The following is a 17844-nucleotide window of genomic DNA, read 5'->3' on the forward strand; positions in this document are numbered from 1 at the left end:
TAATTGATTTAAAACACGGCCATTGACAAAATTGCCCCTACTCATTTAAAGCAATCAATTAATTAAACTTAAATATTACAAGATTGCCATTGATTTAATCTCAACCCTTAAACACACCAATCGGATGGACCAGATCGCTTCCTAGACTTTCTAGGAAAAACACGCTTTCCCTGCGAACCATACTCAATATTGGGAACATAAGAAATGTAACACAGAAACATAAATACTATGCAAAGGCACGAGCCGTTCGTCTAATAGACGTTAGTACACTGTAGGTAGTCGTGTTTGCTGAGGAGTTTGAGTGCCAGTACTGAAGACGCAATACCGTGAGTTCATGTCCCCCTTTTCTTTAAACAATTTTGTTTCTTTACTTCGGGGGTGAAATACATGTTACAAAGGATTACTTACAATACAATTGGTATGGTTAGCCTAGGAAAGAACCATAGATCATGTGAATGGGTAGGCGTATACTTGAGGCCATCAATCCTCTTGTAGGACCGTGGGGCATGAGTGATAGATCTATTTGGTATAGCGAGCCCACACCCATGAGGCCAGGGTGGCCCATAGTGGTGACTATGTCTTTCAGCCGGAAGCCCGGTACAAATTTGCTAGGTTTGAGTCTTCCTACATCGTCACACATATCAGTGGCCTTGCAAACCATTGGTGATCTTTTCCTTGTTTTCTATCATACCGGGACTTTCATACATACAATGAATACAAAGGTTTTATACATACTCACGAACACATGAACTCGCTCAACTTTTGTTGATATTTTTAAACTACATGTATTTTAGGGAACTAAGTGGATCTGGCAGGTGTGTGCATGTGTCTCTGTAACACCCCAAAATGGGTTTGATAATTTAAACTCGGTTAATATAAAGGAATCGGGTAAAATACCGTTTAGGATAAAAGCGAAACCATAAATTAAAGTTGACTAGGAATATTTAACCGAGTGGTGACATGTATATGAGTAATAAGATAATGAGTGTAAGTCTCATTATTAATTGAAACGAAATTTGAGGGACCAAAACCGTTAAAAAGGGAAACATGATTTATTAAATTAAAGGAAAACACACACACACACACACTAGGTGTGCGTGGAACGATCAGGAAGAAGAACAAGGGTTCAAACCCTTGTTCTTGATAAAATCTTCAAATTGAAGGGTGGAATGAAGTCCAAATTCACAACCGAACATGAATTAACGATCACCTTCACAAGGGGATCATAAGGTATGTCTTAAAATTCAGATTTGATGATCTTGTTTGAAGTGGGTTATGATCAATCCATGAATTTGTATGAAATTAAGCATGTAGAGGTGATAGAAACACTAAATAGAACTTGTGTTATGAATAATTTTAAGTAATTGGGTGATTTAGAATAAAACCCATTGCATGAGTGTGAAGATGATGATCATGATGAATTTGAAGATGTTATAGTGTGATCTTGTGATGTATAGGGTGTTGTATGATAGTTCATAAGATGAAATAAGGAAGAACATGCTTAAAGCACTTGTACATTATGCTTAGGAAGTAGTACGCACACCAAGTGTTTGATGAAATGTCTAAAAGACAACAACAAGTGAAATTGTATGCAAGTAATGGGTAAATAGATATAGTTCATGTGAAGATTATCTAGGGATGATGTCGAGTATACCTTATGCTTGTTTAAATGAATTAATGATGTGGAGTATGCTTCAAGTGGGTCGTATGTTAGATGTGAATTTGATATGGTTTTTCATATGTATGAGCATATATGCTAATAAGAATGTGAATGTGATGACATGAGTATATAGGAATCATGTCAAGATGGATGGGAGCTTTGGAGGCTAACGGGCTATGGAAACTCAATCAAGTAAGCGAACGAGAATACGGACGCGCAAGGTAAGTGCACTCCGAACTTACTCTTTAGTTGTTAATGTATTTATGATATGTGATTATTGTTGAATGCAATGTAAGAAGATATGGATTGATGCAAGTAGTAAGTTAAGTTTTAATGGAATGGGTTGGAAATGGTTAAGAAAAAGATTCGATTTGGTTTGGGTAAGAAAGGGAACTTACATAATGAAATTATGCTTGAATGAATAAGATGAGTTATGTATATTTGAGGACATGATCATGTAAATGGAAGCTAATGTACTAATCGTTTTTCTCTTGAGAATTAATGTGAAGTATAGGCATGGTAACAAAGGATGTGAAGGTTGACTCCACAATCTGATGCGAATAATCGAGTGGATGGATGAAGGGGCTAGTATAAGAAAAAGCATGAAATGTTGACGCCCTATTATGCTTGTGCTAAGATTTTTGTATTATGTCACCGGTTGCTAATAATGTGTTTGAATGTGGTGACTGCAGGCTATACATGTTTGGATGTTTCATCTAGAAGCGTACGCGGTTGAAGATCGTGTCAAGACACTGATTGTATGTGGGTGTATACGTAGTCACTTAATTGAGTCATGTATGTTAGTTTTTGCATTAAATTATAAAAGAGATTAATGTATTTAAATGAAAGAAAGAATATCATGAAGGAAATTTCTAGTTATGTAGTGTCCGCTGCGAATCTTAGGTTAAAGCGTTTTGGGGCGTTACAGTCTCAAGCTGCGTTTAAATAAAAGATGTCATCCAAGTTTTTAGAGTTTAGGAGATGTATCTTACTCCTGGACGAGATACATGGTCCTAAGCTCGGGTTGGTTTAAGTTATGTTGTCGAGTCTTTGTGAACTCATTTGAACATGTTGTGGTTTGTAACTTAAGTTTGGTGTCAACTTATCAAACAAGTATGTTGTGGTACTTTCAAACTTAACTTTTATGGATGAATATCTTTTGGTTTTATCATATAGCAATGTTATGATTGAATGCTATGGTATTAAGAAGTCACACCAATAACCACGCTTCCGCAAAAGTCAGGGTGTGACATAACTAAGTTAGAAAACTGATTTGGTATCAAAACAAAGTGTTTTGATACCCGAAAATAGTTCCGTCGTAAAATGCACATAAACGTGCATTTTGACCGAAACTTTGACTCGTCACTTCGACGAGTAAACGTGGTAATAAGTAGGTACAATCGCTAGGGATTATAACCATCGTGATTACGATCATGTTGCAAAGTTCAATTGAACTTTGACTTGACCAATTTATGGTCAAAACCGAAAGTCAAACGGTAGTCAAACTGTTTGACTTTCAGCTTGTTATTGCTGAAATGAATAAACAAGCCATGAAAGAACACTTACAAAATGCTCTAAGGCTGGAAAATGAATTAGAAAACTCAGGTAAGAGGCCTCCAAACAAGTGGTAGCCTCTACTTAGAGTTGTAGAGATGAGAAAATGAGAACGAGCAACGAAAATGGACAGATTTAAAGGGTATATATAGTTGTTTAAAGTGCACAAAATCATGACAAGTGTGTTATGTGATGCCCAAGGAATAATCTAGTCCATACAAGTGTTAGGACCAGGTGTGAAGCCTTGGGGAATACTATACTTGGCCTCCAAACAATGAAAACCGTCAAACAAACCAAGTTGAAACCAGCTAGGAGTAGGTAATAAGCTTGCTGTCAAAAAGAAGGGGTCGCATGGCACGACGGAGGCACCCCCTAGGGGTCGCATGACGCGAGGCTGTGTATCAAAGTTTCAAAATTGACAGTTTTAATCTATGCACACACTTAAACATGTTTTCGACGCGTTTAACCCCCGTTAAGCCAATTTTAAGGCTCTACAAGGATGTTAAATTATAGGGGACTTGAAATATGCTTGGAAATATCATGGATGTCGGTTCGTTTGGTCGTACGGTCATGTTTTTTCGGTTAATTACGACGAAACTCGAACGGACCCGAAAACGATCCAAATTGCGCGATGAATGGTATTTTTGCATTCCTATCACTAAAATATAATATTTTAGTGATTATAAAAATTTTTGGATGTCCTGAAATTGTTAGAATGTAAGATATGCGCGTATATGCAAACTTTCGCAGTTTTGACGCTTTTAGTCCCTATGATCAAATAAGCGTATTTGCGCATACCGAACCCCTCAAAACTTATTTCTAAGCTACGTTAAGGGTATTTAGGGTATGTTTAGCTTATGATCATGTTCCAAAGTGTACGTTGGTATACGAATTAGCAGACTTTTGTAGTTTGTTGCAAATAGTCCCTATGATCGAATAAACTTGTTTTAGCCATACCAAACCCTTCAAAACTTATTTCTAAGTTATGTAAAGGTTATTTAAGGTATGTTAAGCTTCTTCTACCGTGAGAGGGGCGGATTGGAATTGTTTAAGCAATTCACGTAATCGTTGACCTCTTGCTAATTGATTCTGAGTTTGTTACTGTTCTGAAGTGTATTTTGCGTTAAACTGATTACGTTTACGCATCGGCTTGCGTATAACTTTCCAGAAAGTGTTTAAGAGTTTGAAATCGGACAAAAATCATAACGTGAAAAATGTCAAACATAAATAACAAATATTGGGATCAAAACGCATTGTTTTTTTGATATTTGAATTATTCAGAGTTATACAATGATTACACAAGCACAGATGTCACAGTCTCCCACACTTTAGGAAATTTCGTTTCGAAATTTATTTACAGGAAACTTGTGAGAATAGATGTGGATATTTCGCCTTCATTTGATCTTCACGTTCCCAAGTAAATTATGGGCCACGTTTAGATTCCCAGCGAACTTTGACAATTGGTATGCGCTTGCGTTTTAACTTCTTGACTTCACGGTCCAATATTTCCACAGGCTTCTCGACAAAGTGCATCGTGTCATCAACACAAATTTCATCAAGTGGTATGTGGAGGTTTTCATCAGCTGAACACTTTTTAAGATTGGACACGTGGAAGGTTGGATGAACATTTCCAAGTTCAGGAGGTAGCTCAAGTATGTAGGCCACTTTTCCGATTCTTTCAACGATCTAAAATGGTCCAATATATCTTGGTGCAAGTTTTCCTTTCTTTCCAAATCTAATCACACCTTTCCAAGGGGAAACCTTGAGTAGGACGTGATCACCGACTTGAAATTTTAAGGGCTTGTGTCGTCTATCCGCGTAACTCTTTTAACGGCTTCTAGCTGTCTGAAGGTTATCGTCTTGACCTTATCTGTAGTCTCTAGAATGAGTTCAGGTCCAGTAAGCTGAGCTTTACCTATCTCATTCCAGCAGACTGGTGAACAACATTTTCGACCGTATAAAGCCTCGAAAGGAGCCATGTTGATGCTGGAGTGATAACTATTGTTATAGGAGAATTCGATCAATGGTAGATGCGAATCCCAACTACCACCAAAAGCGATCACACAAGCTCTAAGGATATCCTCTAGTATCTGGATTGTTCTTTCAGATTGACCATCCGTTTGCGGATGATAAGCTGTGCTCAAATTAAGTTGGGTTCCCATGGCAGATTGCATGGTTCTCCAAAAGTGAGACGAAAATTGAGCATCTCTGTCAGATATAATGTTCAAATGAACACCATGTCGGGATACAATCTCATCCACATAGATTTTAGCAAGTTTGTCAGCATATAGATCCTCATGGATCGACAAGAAATGTGCTGACTTTGTAAGACAATCAACGATTACCCAAATGACATCATGACCTCTATTAGTACGTGGCAGCTTGGTAATGAGATCCATAGCAATGTTTTCCCATTTCCAAACTGGTATCTCTGGTTGCTCCAATAATCCAGAGGGATGTTGATGTTCAGCCTTAACCTTGAGACAAGTAAGGCATTTGGACACGTATAAGGCGATATCTTTCTTCATACCCGGCCACCAATACTGGGTTCGAAGGTCCTTATACATTTTATCTACACCAGGATGAATCAAATAACGAGACTAGTGAGCTTCATCCATTAACAAGGTGCGGAGATTGTCTTGACTTGGGACCCACAAACGGTCCATGAAATAGTATAACCCGTTGTCTTTCAGTTCAAGATGAGGCTCAAGATGATATGGCAATTCTTTACCCATCAAGTCTTGTGTAATACATAACTTTATTTATCCCTTTATACTAACAATGATAATAGTATATTGAAATAAATTTCTATTAAATTTATTGAACATAATATTTTGGAATAAAAAGGGTAAATCACCAAAAGAAATAAATTTAATCAAAATATAAATTTTCTGGATTCTTTTAGAAAAAAAAATTATTTTTGACTGACAGGTTGAATCATTTTGGTTGTAAAATATTAGGACTTGATTCTTAATTTATAATTTTTAATTATTTAAATAATCATAATAGATAATACAAAATTGACATTTTTAAATTTGATCCTTAATGTATTAATTAGTGAAGTATTACTCCTATCTCAGAATATATATACACATGACTCAGATATAATTTAAGGGATGAGTTAAATTATTAAATAGTAAAAATCCTTAAGCTATTTCCTGTCGATATGTATGTGTTGTGTACATATATTTTAAATCATCTAGTTATACAATATCAAATATTATATTTTAACAAAATTAATATAATTATATGTTCTGTCAAAACTTTGACAAAAATATATTTATTTAAGTCGAGTAAAATTTTGGGTTATATCATAAATCATAAAACATACTACTTGCATCGAATAATATTTTATATTATGATATTTCAGTGACATCATACCTAAAGGGTGTTATCTTATATCTTTGATTAAGATATTAATGTCAATATCATAACATTATTATAATTTATATTGAATTGTATTCACATAAATATATGGGTATGATATATATATCACAAAATTTAATAATAATATATTATGAATATATCCCCTTTATATATTTATAGCATAACATACTGTAAGATACAAATAGGGGTTACACATACTGAGAATTTATATGACATAAAATCATTTAGGTATAATACATGAATTGTATTATCATAATATTTATATTATGATATTTTCGAAGTATCATACCTGAATTGTGTTATCTTATATTAATGTTAATATCGTAATATTATTATAATGTTAAAAAATTTATATTGAATTTTATTCATATAAATATAAAGGTACGATATATATATATATATATATATATATATATATATATATATATATATATATATATACAGGATGAGAATCATTACAGAACACTAACTATTGCGAGAACAAAAAGAATAATTCTAAAACACTCAATTTTGGTATTTAAGTTTCATGTTTTTTTTTTAAATTTTATGTTTCTTACATTCATATGTGTATTATATATGCATAAAAACCATATTTTTTGACCTACACGTAGCTTACATACATGTTAGTAATTTAACCTACACATAACTTACATATGCGTAGGTTATACAAAAAGTGAAAATTTTTCATATTTTGTTTTGAAGTCTAGTGTAAGAAACAATAAATTTTACATTTGCAACATTTTCATTTACTTTTTAGGTTTTTAGGATTGAAAAAAAATAAGTGATTCATTGTGTTCAGCGTGTTCTCGCAATATTTTGTGTTCTGCATAGAACCTTCCCCTATATATATATATATACACACACACACACACACACACATATAGAAATGGGATCAGGAGAAAACACTCAAAAGTGTGAGAATGTGAGAACGCTTCCTGGCCCAACACGTGTCCCGCCGCTTAGAAAAGGACGGATGGGCTTTTTTGTCCTTTCATCTTTTGCTTTTCCAGTTCTGCTTTTCCCAATATTGTTGGTTTTAAGATTTTTGGCGTTAACCAAATTCAATATTTAATGGCGTTTAATGGTTTCATTGTATTAACATTTTGGCGTTTATGGCGTTTATTCAAATCGTATGCCATTATCTATTTGAATGGCGTTTTCCAAGGCGTTTTAAACAAGATGGCCCATTGTTCTATTATTTTTATAAACTTTTGGCATTTGTGTTATCTTGGCGTTTTACTATTGTTATATTATATTTCAACCACAGGAAAAAAAATACAAGCGCAGAAAATAATTAAAAATCCTAATCGGATCTCTCTTCCCAATCTTCACTGTCATCAGTCTCTCTCTTCTTCAGTAGTACTAGAACTGTCACCAAATATATGGCGTTTTATGTAAAACTTAACAAACCCATTGGTTTGATTTTTTTTTTTGTCTGCTCGTCTGTTGATCTGGCTTTTTTTGTGAATGTTTGGGGACATAGATCTATGTCGTGTGAGTGGGTTTTTCGCTTTTTCTTTATTTTGATCTTCATCTTTATAATTAACCCACTCTTCATTGTCATTGATCTCTTCTCGTCATCCAAACTTTCTTCAAGAACAAAAAATACAAAATGCCATATGATTGGTATCAATATCTTTTTCTTGAATTTTTGTCCATCTCATGCAGCAAAATCTTTTTAAGTTACTCCCTTCTGATAATAATTCATTCAGTGAAACTTCACGAAGAACTATTATGAATATCCAAGAAAGCATACTAGCCATCTTTGATTTTTTTTTTTGGCGTTTTTCAGTGAGTGGTATTTAGTAGTATTGGCATTTGTTTTTTTTTTGGTTGATCAAATGGAAGTTGCTGAGATGTATCATTTTATAGGATGTCTTTTTGGCGCCTAAGTTAGGCGGTGCATTATTATAATAAAGTATTCGTCTTTTCAGTTACTGTTTGTAATTATTGTTTTTGATAAGCTTTATCTCTGAAGTCTGTAACACGTCCCATCTTTCAAGTTTGGTGTTTTAGATTCTAACATAATAAATTTTCCCTATCTTCAGTATTACTGATTTGTATTTTTTTTATTTCTAGTTACATTTTCAAGTTTCCTTTTTATTATTTTATTTTTTTTTTTTTGGTTTTTTATAATACTTTTTCAAAGTAATTTTATTATAGTTTGAGAGTTTTTGGTGGCGTTTAACGGGATGATATCGTTTAAACAAGCATTTTGGCTGTTTTGGCGTTTTTATTATATAACAATCAACTGAAAAGGAAAAAAATACATAACCAATTGATCTTCCAAATCTTCACTGTCACCAGTCTCTTTCTTCTTTTTTGAATCATGTTAACTGGCTGGTTCGACTTTCGTATGATTCATTTTGTTTTTTTTTTTTTGTTTTTCAAATAGTTTTATGTGTGTGTGTTTGGAAGCACACAGTCTGACATCAGCATCTTTTTCTTGAAGATTTGTCCATCTCATGCAGCAAAATGTTATTGAGTTTAGACCCTTCAGCCAACAATCTTCAATTTCACAATGAACGATGTTTGATTTTTTAACTTTTTTGGCATTTTACCAATAAAAAGAACGCCACGAAATAAGAGCACCTTAAAACTCAAAATTTGATCATGCTAAAATCAATAATATTTTGTTGTATGAGATGGACAACATTGTTAATCCTCTGTTAAGAAAGATAACTGACAATGTTGTCCACCCCATACAGCTAAACTTTATTGACAACAAAGCTCAATAATGTTTTTGTATGCTTTGGCGTTATAAATTGGATGGAAGTTGAGGATTAGTCAATAAGATTTTACTCAATGAAAGGGACAGCATCCTCACTTAAGGATTTTGTCCATTTCATTGAGCGAAATCTTACACACAACCAAACTGAATTTCAAAAAAAACGTTTAGGGTTAGAAGGTATTTGATGTTTGGGTTTTTTGGCGTTTCTAAGGCGAATGAGATATATGAAATATGGCGTTTGGGTTTTTGTGTGTGTTTTTAATTGAAGGTCTGAGATGTTGTATATATATATTTTTTTGGCGGTTTTTTTAGGTGGGATACTCTAATTAAGTTTGGCGTTTTATATATAATGGCGTCTTTATTGGGAATGGTCTGTGATTTTTGTTTTTGTCGTTTTACTTCATGAGATAACGTTTTGTGTGGAGAAGTCAAAAGACCCTTTTACCCTTAATGAAGCGCGTCCACGTAATAAAATTGATGTTATTTACGAAAACGACACCGCGCCAATCTAGTCCTTAGATAGTTTTGATCGGACAATCGATAAGCGCCGTTCTCACACTTTCTACTGTTTTCTCTAAATCCCAACCCTATATATATATATATATATATATATATATATATATATATATATATAGGGGAAGGATGTATAGAAAACCCACTTTAATTTAGAAAACCCGAGAAACTCAAAGCTCCTGATGTTTTTTTTTCTTGAAAAAATTTACACATGTTATATACATGTTTTTAAGGGTTTTGGGCAAAAAAATCAAAAAAGCGCCGAGTAGATATTTTTTTAAAAAATAAACAAGTTTTGGTGTAACACATGTTACATTCATCTGACATATTTGTAACATGTGTTACACCAAAACTTGTTTATTTTTTTTAAAAATATCTACTTGGCGCTTTTTTGATTTTTTTTGCCCAAAACCCTTAAAAACATGCATATAACATGTGTAAATTTTTTCAAGAAAAAAAAACATCGGGAGCTTTGAGTTTCTCGGGTTTTCTAATTAAAGTGGGTTTTCTATAGATACTTACATTATATATATATATATGAATAAGGCATAAAATTATTAATTTCTCACCTATATATATATATATATCTAATGTTAAACATAGCCTAACTGTAAGATACAGATAGTGGTCACACATATTTGGGGATTCACAATTTGTTAAATGACATAAAAATCATGACATGCATATTAAGATTTTATTTTCACAGAATATGCATAGGTATTAATTTCCTAAGATAAATGTTTAAAGTTTAGGTATTGGAAAAACACCTAAGGGGCTTAAACCAGTGGCATAGCTCTGATACCACCTTCTATCACAGCCCCCGACCCCTACCCTGGGAGCGGGAACCGCGAACTAGTCAGATGGTATCGGTGTTTTTAAATTTGGCAGCAGAAAACTTTCATCAGGACCGTAGTTAGGAAATATTTTTATCAGAGTTAAACACCAAAATTGTTTAAAATAGATAAATGGGATAAAACCCAAGTTTTGCTGATAATATATTTGTAGGGATAAACCCTTTTTATTGAAAACAAAGTCTCCTTTATATTTAGGTAACTTTTATAGCCACTTTTCTAAGCCTTCGGTGCGCTCTAGCTGGCTTTTATTGCCTTTCACATTGTGTTACCTGAAACGCGTTTTAAAAAGATTTTATCGGCAAGAAATACTGGCGAGTACATCCCAAATTATAAAACATCAGTTGTTATAACATTACAGTATTAAGGGCGATTACAATGTTTATATCTACACAATTACTCGGTCAGTACGTGTCACTCGACGGATCTGTGACTATGGTCATATCACACATTGGATACCCGTGCCCAATTGTGAAGGTTATCAAGTACTGTATACATACCCCATAATACTGGCAGCAATTGTAGAATTACAAATACTTAATCACTGTAGTTATAACTAATAAATATTTATAGTTTTGGAAAATATTTGAAATTAGGGCTCACGAACTGTGAGAAAAAAGAATGGACTCACATTTATAGACTTAGGTATTTATAAAGGCTTCCTGGTAATATTATAGCTTCTTGTTGCTTCTCCTGGTTATTATTTATTAAATTTAAACAATGCACATGTGTTAGTAAGATAACCCAAATCACATTAACCGTACAACTCGAGACAGAACTCCAATGACTGAGTCAGGCAGAGCCTTGACATGCATTACGAAGTCCTAGATCAATCGGGTGTAACACGAGACAGAACTCCAACGACTGAGTCAGGCAGAGCCTTGACATGCGTTACGGAGCTCTAAATCGACCGTGTAGGGTAATAACAGGGTTATAATACTTACACTGAGGCAGAGCTTCACTTATTAGGGGGTATTAGGCTATAGTTTTAGCCTACAAAAGTTGAGAGAGAAATTTAGAATTTTGAACAAGTTGAAATGCTGATCTCGGCCCCTTTCATAGCTGCAACAGAGGTCTCTCGCGCCCCATGAGAGCCTCTTCTTCTTCCTTCGCAGCCCACGAGGGATCTAAAGGCGGTCATAGGGTTGGTGAGTTAGCACTCTAATCTCGAAGCGTGTCCGACACGTGGCAACACAGGTGATCAGCAAGTCACAGGATGTCGCGACCTGCGGAACATTTGGCTAACTGGGTCGCGGCCCGCGAGCGACCCAGATTATTTGTTTTTCTTGATTTTTATTAATATAAAGGTTATACGGGTTCGTTTATCTCATACGAGGTGTATCTAGGAGCATTTAGCGGTGTTTCTCGAGGGTTGTTAGAGCAAGACACCTATCGTATTATAGTTTAGTTAGGGTAAGATATTGTATATCAGTATGTGGACATGGAAACTCTTGATACTAAGTTATCCATTAATATGCAATCTATGAAAGGTATTGTTACACCCGCTCGTAGCGGAAGCGTGAGGTGTGAACTTAGATAGGTTCTCATACGATAAAGTAAACAATCTATATGATAAAATAAACCAAGATGCCATTGCCAAAGTTATATCAAAAGTCATATCACAAAAGTTAAGTATATTGTTTACAACTTTCCAAATGTAATTATTTACAACCCTAATTGTTTCATAAAATAACTTTCACCAAAATATAATTTTTGTAGTTCAAGGTTTTGGCCACTATATTTTCGCAGGGAGGTGGTATATAGTAGACAAATCTTTAAAAGATGGCATCATGCTTGGTTCCTCGTACTCTTGATTCTCCTTGCTTGTGAACTTACTTTCCTGAAATACATGTAAGTTTGAAAAGTCAACAAAAAGTTGGTGAATTCATGCGTTTAGTTTTGTAGCAAATGAATCATTGAAAACATTTGTATAACTTGTATTGAAAACCCGGTGTGTAAAGCGTCTATGAAATCCGTTGATCATTAATATTTTGCAAGGACATTTATATGTGTGCCGACATAGGAAGCAACCAAACCTAGATGATGTATGTCGATTCTCCTCGACTTGGGACACAAAAGCACTCCAACGGGGTCTCACGGACTAGGAGTGGAGCTCGCCAAAACTCAATAGATCTACCACTTTCGTTCCTCGGCCTAGATATGTGATTAATGGCTACTTGTGTATTCTACCTATGCACACATGATTTATAGTTATTTCATTCCGTAGCTTATCATACCATTAGTAACACGTATCCCTCTAGTTTTGGAAACATAAAAATGTTTTTGAAAGAGGGGATATGAACTCACAGCTTGCGTTACGTGCTACAGTGCTAGCAACCTTGTGTGGTTCCTCGTTTGTGTTCCGACCTACAAGTGTCCTAATTCGTAAAGGCCCTTAGGTCCATAGTTTGATCATGTACAAGTTTTTCATCTTGAACCTCGCTAAGACTTGTCTTGTCTGTTTGAAACCCTTATTTGTTTAGACACGTTGGTGATTGATTATCCATATGATTGTTTGTATATATATTTGTAACATTCCGTATTTTGTGCTTTCTATATTTAGAAACTTGTATTCGTATTTCATTTCCAATCTTGTATTCCGAGACTTCGATCATAATGGAAATTCATATTTATATCAATCATATTGAATTATACTTATGTTATATGCAATCAATCGTCAAATACACGTTTACATGCAAAACCAAGACTTATCGAATTATCAATCATACATGCACGATACTCATCACATACTTGCACACATCTTCTCATACTTAAAAACATGCTAAAATGGAAGTTTATTGCGTAAAATAACATAACCTGCAAAGTACAGGGGCCAAACCTGAATAAGAATCAACAAGTTTGGGAGATTTAACACGTCGTGTCATGTGGACAAGCTATGCTTCCCCGCTACGCGACGCATGGAGGCCTAATCTGCAGAATGTTGTTTCTTGAATCGGGTTGGTCACTTTTCTCACCTCTTTTCTTCCCCAATCACCTCCAATCTTCATTAAAACACAAACCATAATCAACCACTATATAAACAAGCCTCCCACACCTTCATTTCACTTTTCCCACACTATAATCACTCTCAAACACTTCTAAACTACTGAAATTGCAAGTGAAAGGCAGATTATACACAAGTTCAAAAGTCTTCTTCATAAATTATTGCTTCAACTCATTTGGAACACCTCTAGGAATGTATCCACAAGTTTACCATGGTAAACTAGGTTGGAACATCACTATTTTGAGGTCCAAAGTGAGGTTTCATTTCTGTGTCTTTGTTAAACTTTAACTCGTTACAAACTTTTCATCATCTTTCTTGGATGAACATGAACTCAACCTTGTTCCTAACCAACTTGCATGTTGAGGGACTTGAATTAAGGTTTCATTTCAGAAATTTTGAGGTGCAAACACCTCCAAACTAACCAATCTAAGTCAATAAAACAACTTCCAAGTCGCAAAGTGAACACGACTACACCAAGTTTCCAAACATTGTCCATGATTGGAACGCACTCGTTTAGTCAAGTCACTTGGTTATTTAAGTGATTTAGATGATTAATATCTAAGTGATTTTCAAGAAATCAAAGTGAGCTAACCCCACCTCGTCTCCAACATTTTCCATGTCAGGTATGCACATGTCCGGGTTGTTCTCACTTGGCAACTTAGCAAACTTTGTTAGTTGTATTTTCATTTTATTCATGACCAACCGAAATCATCAACTAAGTCGATGATTTTGTGCTTTGTTGAATCATATAACGGGGTTTAATGAATCGAAATCATCGTAACTCCTTGCTTGACCCACTTGATAATACTTGACCTTGAGACATAATATATATAATTTTGTGCTTTTTTTAGGTTTTTTGAGGGTTTTAGTTTTTAGCATTTAGCTTGGGGGGGGTTAGGTTTTTTTTTTTTTTTTTTTTTTTGGGGGGGGGGGGTTAGGTTTTTGGGGGGTGGGGGTTAGGTTTTTTTAGGGTTTTTTAGCTATTTTAGGTTGTGTTCACATTGGTTCTCGCGGTTCTCGCAATAAAGGTGGTTCTCGCATGAACTTTACCCTATATATATATATATATATATATATATATACAGTGGAAGGTTCATTGGGGAACATAAAAAAATGAGGAACCGGGGAACACTCTTAAAAATTCAATATATCATGTTAAAAATCAGTTTAAAAAAATCGGCACTTTTTCTTATAAATACATGTAGAAGCATTTTTAATAAATATAATATAAAACTAAAAGTATAAAAAAATGTTTAAAAAGCAGTTAAAATAAAAATATCTTAAACAATTAACTTAACAAGTTTAAAATCAATTTTTTTTTATTTTTTTTCAGCGTTCTTCCTTATAAAAATGAGTAGAAACTATTCCAATAAAAAATCATTTTTGTAAAAAAAATATTTTAGCCTTTTCTTAATTGTTTTTTAAACATTTTTTTATATTTTTTTTTGATTTTTTTTATTAAAAATTGCTTCTACATGTTTTTGTAAGGAATATTTAACAGAAACACGAAAATAACATAGTAAGTAGGTTTACTTTTTATTAAAATAAATTATTACAAATGAAGGGGTATGGTCCCAAAAAAGCCGCGCAAACCTCCGGTGAGGTTGCGCGTGAGACCATACTCCTTATTTAAATAAACTTCTACCAAGAGTGCCGCGCGAGGTACAACACTCCTGCCCTATGTCGCGCGAGGCCTCGCCCACAAGAAACTCTGATATCAACACTTAGCATAAAGTAAAGGAACACATGGACACACTAACCCCGCGCGGGTTTAGATTAGATGCTCAGCAAGAGCCTCATAGGAAGGCAGCGCAAGGCTGCCTCCAGTGGTACACAAGGTACAAGTGGCAGTGAAAAGAGCCAATGAGCGTCCAGCAGGCTCTGGTCAATCGTGCACCACGATCGTCTGACGAGAAGTACTCAAGGACGCCTACGTGGCACCAATCAGGGGACGGAGACATCTGTCCCACGATCTCCACTTGTCTGCTGATGGCAGAAAATCAGCAGGGCCGACAACAACGACACGTGGCTCCAATCAAGGTGCGCCAGCACCAAAGAGTTTCTAGAAGCCACTAAACGGTCGACACTAGAGAGACAAAGAGCATATCCGTTATGCTGTCCATTTCCGGCCCAAGGCCCATCAGCCCATATCCTCTTACACCTCTCCGGCTATAAATAGAGACCTCATTCCACAGGTTAAACATTCGACTCCCTCTACTCTCACTCTTAACATTTAATTATCCTCCCAAAGCAGTCGCTTATTCTCACGCCGGAGCCCGGTTAAGAGGGAAACCCCCACATTCCCCTCTTAACGAGTAACGGTGTTCTGTTTTGCAGGATCGAACCTCAAGTCGGAGCTCAAATATTCATAAGAAGATTAACCATTATGGTAGAAACATAAACCAAACTGATTAGCACCCCTAATTAGTTCGGTGTTTCTTCATTGGCGCCCACCGGTTTTTTCTATAACCATCCTCATCTTCTTTTATTTGAGCCTTCATTTTTTCCTTCGATCATGGCTGGTCAAGGAATCACTCCAGAGTTCGGCTTCGGAGCCAACTCTAACGCGGCGTTGGGTGAGGGAATCCAAAACTTTCAAGCCCAAATCGAAGAAATTGGTGAAGTCGAAGTAACCAATACTGGGGGCCCGCGCGGGAGTATCACCCGCATCACCCGAACGATCACCCCAGGAAACAATGGAGAAGGGCCTTCGAACCCAACACCGTCGTAGGATGTTTCGGCATTACTAGGGCTACCAGAGGGCGAGACTCCGGCCTCATGGTACGCCAAGAACATTGCCACTATCAACGTAGCGTACCAGTCGTTGATTGCGCAACAAGCAGTTTTGACGGCAGAACCGTCCTTGGTGACTCCTCCAAGTCAAGGGGCGCGCCAGATGCCCCCACCGCCCAATCTCCAAGGCAGAATAAACAGGCCTCCACCTACCAGACGTTTGAGCGTACACGACACGCGAGACACAAGAGGGGAAACGGATAGTTATTACGACTATCCGTCAACCCTTCAACGAGGCCCTGTTCACAGCCGGCTCATGCCGCGCAACATGAACAATGAATGGGAAGAGACAGACCCGAATGATCCAACTTGGGTAGATGACGAGGGTTCGTCAGTCTTTAACCGCTTGCCGAAAAACCACGAGTACTTCAAGCCGAGACAGCACATCGGGTACACAGAAGAAGCTGAGAGAGATTTCCGCCTGGCATACAGACCAGTGGAAGCTGCGGAACATTCCAAGTTTATCCCAAAAATCGCACTCGCGCCGCTTTCACGAGAAAAGTTACCTCCGACTGTCGGAAAGTTCAACGGATTGACTGATCCCGACGATCACGTCAGAACATTCACAAGTGTAGGCTGCATGGGAGGTTGGAACATGCCTATGTGGTGTCACTTGTTTATTCAAACTCTTACGGGGGCTGCTCGCGCCTGGTTTGACAGCCTCCCGCCAGGAAAGATTAAATCTTGGGTAGATTTCAAGACGCAGTTTTTGAGCTACTTCAGTCAACAACGACGCTACCAGCGTGACACAGCGGAAGTAGAAGATATCTGGCGAAGAGATGGTGAAGGTCTGGAGGACTTCATCACCCGTTTTAACAAGGAATGTTTGGAGATAGGCGGCGTCAGTGAACAACTCATGCGTTGTCATTTCAAGAAAGCCATCCGCTATGATAGTCTCATAAGAACTATCACAGGCAAAGATGGAATGCCAAAGGAGTGGGATAAACTCATGGAAGCTGCCAAGATCGTCGCGCAAACCTAGGAATCACTCGCTGGCAACAAGAGTTATTACTCTGAAGATCGATTCTCCAGAGGAAACACGCGCGACAACAACAAGCGCAACATTCGGCTCCTAAAATCATATCCCGTCTTAAATCTGGTGGAGAGAATACAACACTAGCCCTTAAATCACTATGTTGGAGATGCAAGGGCCTTCAAGTGGAGGTAACATCTGCTCATTTTATGTTCCTTTGTCTTCCAACGCTATGTAAAATATTCTTGATGATGATAATTTGTGTTTACAATCAAGTTCTTATTTATATAAGATGTTAATGAAACAATTGATTTACATCGAAATAGAAGGCAAACGGTAATATTAAGCTTTTGATGTTTCGCTGCAGAAGAAAAAAAT

At 36.2% G+C, this 17844-nt stretch overlaps 1 long non-coding RNA gene across 1 annotated transcript; it reads left to right on the plus strand.

Annotated features, from left to right (window-relative positions):
• Positions 1-1146: 1146 nt before the first annotated feature.
• Positions 1147-2539, plus strand: LOC110903108. Its single transcript, XR_002571672.2, has 3 exons — positions 1147-1230; positions 1794-1881; positions 2353-2539. It is a non-coding gene; the product is annotated as an uncharacterized LOC110903108 (long non-coding RNA).
• Positions 2540-17844: the final 15305 nt, after the last annotated feature.

Source organism: Helianthus annuus, chromosome 13 (assembly GCF_002127325.2).
Source record: "Helianthus annuus cultivar XRQ/B chromosome 13, HanXRQr2.0-SUNRISE, whole genome shotgun sequence".
NCBI classification, from domain to species: Eukaryota; Viridiplantae; Streptophyta; class Magnoliopsida; order Asterales; family Asteraceae; genus Helianthus; species Helianthus annuus.